The 7,565-nt window shown below is 45.2% G+C and overlaps 1 protein-coding gene across 3 annotated transcripts in view; it reads right to left on the reverse strand.

Moving 5' to 3' along the window:
* RhoBTB (Rho-related BTB domain containing) overlaps positions 1–1,945 on the reverse strand; it is an 88,106-nt gene extending 86,161 nt beyond the window's left edge. Inside the window, exon 1 of one of the 3 annotated variants that reach the window (XM_069310401.1) lies at positions 1,171–1,945. The gene's annotated coding sequence lies outside the window, so the exon portion shown is untranslated. The remainder of the gene's footprint in view (positions 1–1,170) is intronic. The other 2 variants (XM_069310399.1, XM_069310400.1) reach the window with 2 other exon arrangements.
* Between the last annotated feature and the right edge of the window lie 5,620 nt (positions 1,946–7,565).

Raw genomic sequence — 7,565 nt, forward strand, 5'->3', positions numbered from 1 at the left:
CCCCCCCACCACAAGTGATGGTTGGGAGGCTGAGGTGGGGTCGTAAGGCTCTACGTAGGTCGTGTTGCCTACATCGTAAGTCTGGACCAATAGGAGACGAGGACATCGTAAGTCTGGACCAATAGGAGACGAGAACATCGTAAGTCTGGACCAACAAGACACGAATACATCGTAAGTCTGGCTCAACAGGACACGAAAACATCGTAAGTCTGGCTCAACAGGACACGAAAACATCGTAAGTCTGGACCAACAGGACACGAGTACATCGTAAGTCTGGACCAACAGGACACGAAGACATCGTAAGTCTGGACGAACAGGACACGAAGACATCGTAAGTCTGGCCCAACAGGACACAAGGACATCGTAAGTCTGGATCAACAAGACACGAAAACATCGTAAGTCTGGACCAAGAGGACACGAGGAGTTACAATGTCTGAGGACATGTGTGTGTCCGCATACGGTAGCGGCGGCAGTTGTACTCCGGCACAACACATCGTACTAGTAACGTACTCCCCCAACGTCAAGGTAAGAACTATTAACGACTGAGAGCGGCTTGCCTCTCCGTGGGTCCTCACTTACGCCAGATTCGGGCAATTTAATCCACCATTTTAGTGACTCTGTGAAGGCTAGAGCGGGCGGGCTGGATAACGGACTGTCCGGTAGAGCTGAGTGGTCGCTGGAGGACATTCACCTTTGCGGCACGGAAAATATTATATATTATAACACTTATATTATAAATAAATATTTTAACACTATTATATATTATAACATTATATATTATAAAATATTATAACACTTCCGATTTTCTCAGTCAAAAAATCCACCATTTATTGTAATAATGAGTCAGCTGGTCCTCCTATGTTTTGTAGATTACGGAGCGATATTTTATGAAGAATTACATGTAAAAATCCATATTGTTCAAGTCTGTTATAGTTAGATAAGCTGCGTGCAGGTGTAGTACTGCAGCTGCGGCAGGTGTAGTACTGCAGCTGCGGCAGGTGTAGTACTGCAGCTGCGGCTGGCGTGTACTCCAGCTGCGGCTGGCGTGTACTCCAGCTGCGGCTGGCGTGTACTGCAGCTGCGGCTGGCGTGTACTCCAGCTGCGGCTGGCGTGTACTGACACACTTGTGTTGAAGGAGCAGCAGACACTCGTACCCATCATCAACTTACCTGTATGTGATATCTTCCCTGTGCTCGTGTTATCTGCCGCAGGTAACACTAGCTGGCATCCTCAGACTTTCCTCATAGTGTCACTGCTCGTCTTCAAACGTGGCGAGGGAACTCCTCCTCAGTCAAGTACCTCGCACGATTTCGATTCGCCAGAAATTAGACCATTTTCTATAAAGGTCTTTCAGGAGGCTATCACAAGAGGGCCACTTGATCAGCAGGGAGGGGACGCAGCCCCCCGCGGGCACCAACCACACTACCACCACGCTATGTGCAACAGACCATCTCCACTTGGCCCAGGCAGGAGCCCCCGGCCGCTAGTAATGGTCAGGGAGCCACGGACCACCATAGCGAGAGGAGAGAGAGCCAGACAGATTCATCTCGGCATCATGTGGGATGCTGCGCCCGCGTCCAGGTCCAGCAGGTCGCCACAGGCGCCGCCACGCCCCACACTCTCCTCAACACTGATCACCAACACTGAGATACTGACAACACTGAGGGTGTGTGATATGGGCGCCCCCGTGTGTGTGTGGTGTTACCTGTGTGCTAGCGCCGCTCAGGGGGATACAGCGGCCATCAGCTGATCGGCCCAGTTGCCATGGTCCACCTCACCTTCAGTCTTGCCACCACCGCTCTCTCCATCACCTTCCTCCTCAATTATCATTATTAGCAGTAATTTCAATTGTTTTCTCACTATCATTCAATCCAGGTAACCAGTTACTTACATTGTATTTTTATGATCATAAACAAATAACACGTTCTCATTTTTTTTCAAGTTTTACATTGAAAAAGGAAAGTATTTTTCTCAACTTGGTAACATCAGCCAGGACCCATTCATAATCACTGTGACGTCACAGTGGGCATGCGCAAACCCAAGTAGGTTTAGCATGCCATTAAAACTGAAAATAAGCCCGCCAGTGGCAGAGCTAAATCAGAATCTGCATATTTATTTAAAACAGCCTCTTTAACGGACACAATAAACCGTTGGCAATTAACAGACACGAAGACTGTAGGTAGTCGTGTCCTAACAACAGACACCACATCTCAACCTCTACCATGCACGACGGTCATCGCGAAACTAGGCGAAGCCTCTGCCGCGAAAATAACCAAATACGGCCAGAGATCGGCGCTGTTTCTGGCGCGTTTCCCCGCGATCTCGCGGGAAATGAAAATGGCGGCTTGGGCGGCCAGCTGCGGATCAATACACGAAGCGACCGGCGCCAGATTCATTGTGTTGCGTCTCGTCCCACATTGTTTGACTCCCTCCCTGATGCTCGTACTATTTTTAGCATCAGTGTGAACTTTGTGGTTGGTAGCAGGTGGTGTCCTGCACCACGTTACTAGAGCACCGTGTCCGCCCACACACACCCTCCTCCACCCCTCGTCTCTTGTTCTTGTATACGCTACACTCTGTACACGCTACACTGTGTACACGCTACACTGTGTGTACACGCTACACTCTGTACACGCTACACTCTGTACACGCTACACTCTGTGTACACGCTACACTCTGCACACGCTACACTCTGTACACGCTACACTGTGTGTGTACACGCTACACTGTGTACACGCTACACTCTGTACACGCTACACTGTGTGTGTACACGCTACACTGTGTGTGTACACGCTACACTCTATGTACACAGTACGTACAAACCACAGTGTATTAGCTACACTATATGTAGACGCTACACTACATATACCTGCAAGAATATATATGTAGCTACTACACCAAGTAAATGGTGTATGCAGCAGGTAAAGCATCAGCTACACTGTGCACCACCACACCCGCATGGTTGGCCGAGCTAAAACCCGTAAACGTTTAGCAAGACAATGGTCTCGGGAACTGTTTATGATCAAGATGCAGTTAAAGTAAATAATAAGGTTTAAGATAGTTTCCCCGTGAATAAACACATTTCCATCAGCGGTGTGGGTTAACCAATTACCCTAACTGGTTTCCCCACATCTCCAGCCAAATTGGGGAGATCTACCGTCTGTCTTACGCTTCCGGAAGAGACTTCTGACTCAGGAACGCGTTGGTATGTATATATATATATATATATATATATATATATATATATATATATATATATATATATATATATATATATATATAGTATTTTGTTTATATATCACTCGCCTACTGAAGAGCTTCCAGTGAGGATGTTTGGTAATGAGAGAAAACGGTGACCACCTCGGAGCTTCACAGCACAGGGCAAGAAGGGTGTCTTCAAGCAGTCACGCGTCCGGAATCTTACCAAACTTAACATAAATAGCCTGACTGACGGAGCCACGTTCGCTTAATCCTCTGCGCACTTATATTATTTTACATACATAATAACAATTATCATATGTATAAACTACATGGTGTGTGTAGATGATGATGATGGTGATGTAGGAGAGTGGGGCTCCGCGGACACATACGCCCCGTCACCCTCAGGAGAGTATTGACTTGTTTAACCTCGCTAACACTGCTGGTAGACAGTTTACACCATATTACTCATTCACTTACTAGACAAGGAGGAGTAAATACAAATTTATGTTGTTATATATTTATTTGTGTAATATTATAATTAATATACTGGACTATAGGCACTAAGACATTTATGCAAATATCCGGTAAAGTCTACGGTTCCTAGAACAAACATTTCACTATCTAGACCGCCGGCGCTCCAGAACTCGTCACTGTTCAACACATCCTCCGAATTGACAGTACGGTTTAATACTAAGTGTGATAAGTACAATTCGTGACTGCTAGGAATAGTACATATTTACACTTACTTGTGCTGTTACATTTACCTCCCCATATATTTTCCTCGTTTTCTGTTAAAACACTCAGAATTTTAGGATGAAGTTTTTATGTTCAATTCTAAATGCACAAGTTTTAAATATAAAGAATTTATTTTTTCAGTTTTATTAAACAATAAAGATTTTATACAAAATTTTAAAATATCCTGAGTTACTTTATAATTTATTGAAAGATTTTAGTTTTATTTTATTAGTTTTATAAAACTGTAATATAAATATAGCTATAGCTTAAGTACTAATTGTAATTAAGAAGCAATAAATTGCTTCTCCTCATACACTAAGAAGGTTAGATTAGGTCGTGGTTTTCTATTCAGCTTTTCAGGTAAACTCAAATATTCACAATATTTTGGTGTGATTCTGGCGATTATTTGACAGTACGGTTTAATACTAAGTGTAATAAGTACAATTCCTGACTGCTATGAATAGTACATAATTGTACTTACTTGTGCCGTTACATTTACCTCCCCATATATTCGGATTATGGGCTGCTCTGTTACCTCTTCACACAAGTTTCATACCAGTATAATCACAGATATGTTAAATTGTTTCTACAATCAACTGTGTACTGACCTCCGAGGATAGCGCGGAGCTTCTAAGACACCTGCAGATGTTTGCCATTATCAGTGATGTGTTTTAGTGGTCCTGCAAGAGAGAGAGAGAGAGAGAGAGAGAGAGAGAGAGAGAGAGAGAGAGAGAGAGAGAGAGAGAGAGAGAGAGAGAGAGAGAGAGAGAGAGAGAGAGAGAGAGGTGAAGCCTCACAGGACCTCCAGTGAGGGAGTGTTATGACAGAGGGCGGAGAGGTAACTGTTGCTCTACATACTGTGCAAGAATTTAAGTGTTTTGAACTCCGGGCGTCTGATGGGTACCCAGTGTAGGGTCTCCAGGTATGACCAGTGGTCGGTCTCCAATTTCGGGGCTTAGCGTCCCCGCGGCCCGGTCCTCAACCAGGCCTCCTTTTTGTTACACACCCCCAGGATGCAGCCTGTAGCAGCTGTCTAACTCCTAGGTACCAATTTACTGCTAAGTGAACATGTACATCAGGGTGAAAGAAGCTCTGCCCAATTGTTTCCGCCTCCACTGGGGATCGAATCCGGAATCTCAGGACTACGAATCGGAAGCATTGTCCACTCAGTTGTCAGGCCCCATTGATCTAGTAACAATATGTAATGTGAACCTTATGTTTCTCGTGTACTCTCCGTCGTTGTACCCAAGAACTCCAATAGGTTTACTGGGCATGACTTCTGTGAACCCTTGTTGTTGTTATTTGATGGAAAATATCCGCTATTTCATCATACGTTTTTCATATTATTTATTTCTTCATTTAGGTCTTTGGTCCTCTTGGTAAGTCTGACCCCCGGTCATAATTGTGGTCCTCTGTCTTCACGTATGGGTGAAGCAATCTTGGTAGGTCCTTATCTTGGGAGGCTATGTTGTTCTCAAAGTGTTTCTTTGCTGTTCCTTTCAGGCGTGCATATTGTGTGTGTGTGTGGGTGGAGGGTTATAGATGACTGGTGGCAGCTGGAGATACACTCTTGCATCTTTTGAGGAGATTAATGTTGTGTATTAAAATATTAATGTTGTGTGTGTGTGCTCACCTAGTTGTGCTTGCGGGGAGTTGAGCTCTGGCTCTTTGGTCTCACCTCTCAACTGTTTGTTTGTTTGTGTGTGTGTGTGTGTGTGTATGTGTGTGTGTGTGTGTGTGTGTGTGTGTGTGTGTGTGTGTGTGTGTGTGTGTGTATGTGTGTGTGTGTGTGTGTGTGTGTGTGTGTGTGTGTGTGTGTGTGTGTGTGTGTGCGTGTGTGCGCGCGCACGGGCACCAATCTAGGCAGCAGAGGGTGGTGAACCAGGCCAGCAAAATGTACCGTGATCCCTCATCCTGGCGGCGTAATCTGAGGAAACGAAATTTGTCGTCGACAGTTTTCTCTCCCAAGACACTGATTGGAACAGTCGCTCACCACACACACACAAACACACACACACACACACACACCCACACACACACACACACACACACACACACACACACACACACACACCCACACACACTCACACACACACACACACACACACACACACACACACACACACACACACACGGGTCAATACTGAGCTATAAGTAGCACAACACTCCCAGATGTTCTGGCCATGTCTTTTATCACTGTGGTGTCCCATCTCTCTCTCTTGCTGTTGATGTTGACAAGAGGGCTGCTTAGTGTGTCAGTCTGTTCTTCCAGTACCCAAGCTGGACTCTTGTTTGATGCCATACACCATCCTGGAGCTGGTTCCATCAAGTGCTTCACTCTTTCCTTCTTCATCCTCTCCATATTCTTACTACTTTCTCTATGCTCTACTTGATTCAAGCTTCGCTATGCGCTAAGATTTGTTTTGGGAAGCGTGCTGTAGCAAAACCTCGACATATATACATATATATATACATATATATGACAATGTCAGACCACGGAGGAAAAATGAAACAGGAATTTCCTTAAGTACTTTCGTATATTAATACATCTTCAGAAGGAGTGACTCCTTCTGAAGATGTATTAATATTCGAAAGTACTTGAGGAAATTCCTGTTTCATTTTTCCTCCGTGGTCTGACATTGCCACATTTTTAATCACGTGTTTATTTTCGTGATATACACACACACACACACATATATATATATATATATATATATATATATATATATATATATATATATATATATATATATATATATATATATATATATATACATACATATATATATGCATTGTAGGAGGTGGTGTGCGAGAAGGGGAACACCCACAAGTGCAGTGCCTCAAGGTCCACACACCTGTCTCCTAGTGCATGGTGGCTGCCTGCTCCACCTGGCGTGTCTCGTGTGTGTGTGTGTGTCGTGGACTGTCCCAGGGTCACGCCTGGACACACATGGACAGGCCAGATGACAGCAACACTTGGGCAGCGGAAGACGGGCAAAGGGACGAGGTTACAGGTGACGAGATCGTTCAGGTCAATATAATAAGAAGATTGAGAGTGGAATATGAGAGGGAAATGGGAGTAGTGAAAGTGGTGGGACTGATTAACCGGGAGATGAAGAGGCGGGGCTAAGGAGCTAGAGAGAGAGGACAATAGGAAGTGACCCATCCTCGTGACCTTCCTCTTGTTGTAATAGTCGGCTGGGAAGGTTCCTGGCTGGGTCACGTGTCGACTACACCAGGGGACTCGTGGCTACTTAACGAGACGGAAACCACCTCCGTATTGACGTAAGTGCCTTGTCCCGCTCCCAGCCAGCCACTGGCTGGTTCAATGTCCTCGTCTTCACGATGGCCGGAGACAGTTTTTCCTCACTGCTCCTATACGCCACATGTATGTCTCTCTCTCTCTCTCTCTCTCTCTCTCTCTCTCTCTCTCTCTCTCTCTCTCTCTCTCTCTCTCTCTCTCTCTCTCTCTCTCTCTCCCTCTCTCTCTCTCTCTCTCTCTCTCGAGCGAGATAAATCACCTAATGTCTTCCTGCTGCAATCTAGGAATTTTGCATCCTACGTTAAATGCAGGGGAGAGACACAAGGTCGTTCCTCCCTGGAAGAAGAGGTCGCCACGAGGTGTTTG

Source organism: Procambarus clarkii, chromosome 67 (genome assembly GCF_040958095.1).
Source record: "Procambarus clarkii isolate CNS0578487 chromosome 67, FALCON_Pclarkii_2.0, whole genome shotgun sequence".
Lineage (NCBI taxonomy): Eukaryota > Metazoa > Arthropoda > Malacostraca > Decapoda > Cambaridae > Procambarus > Procambarus clarkii.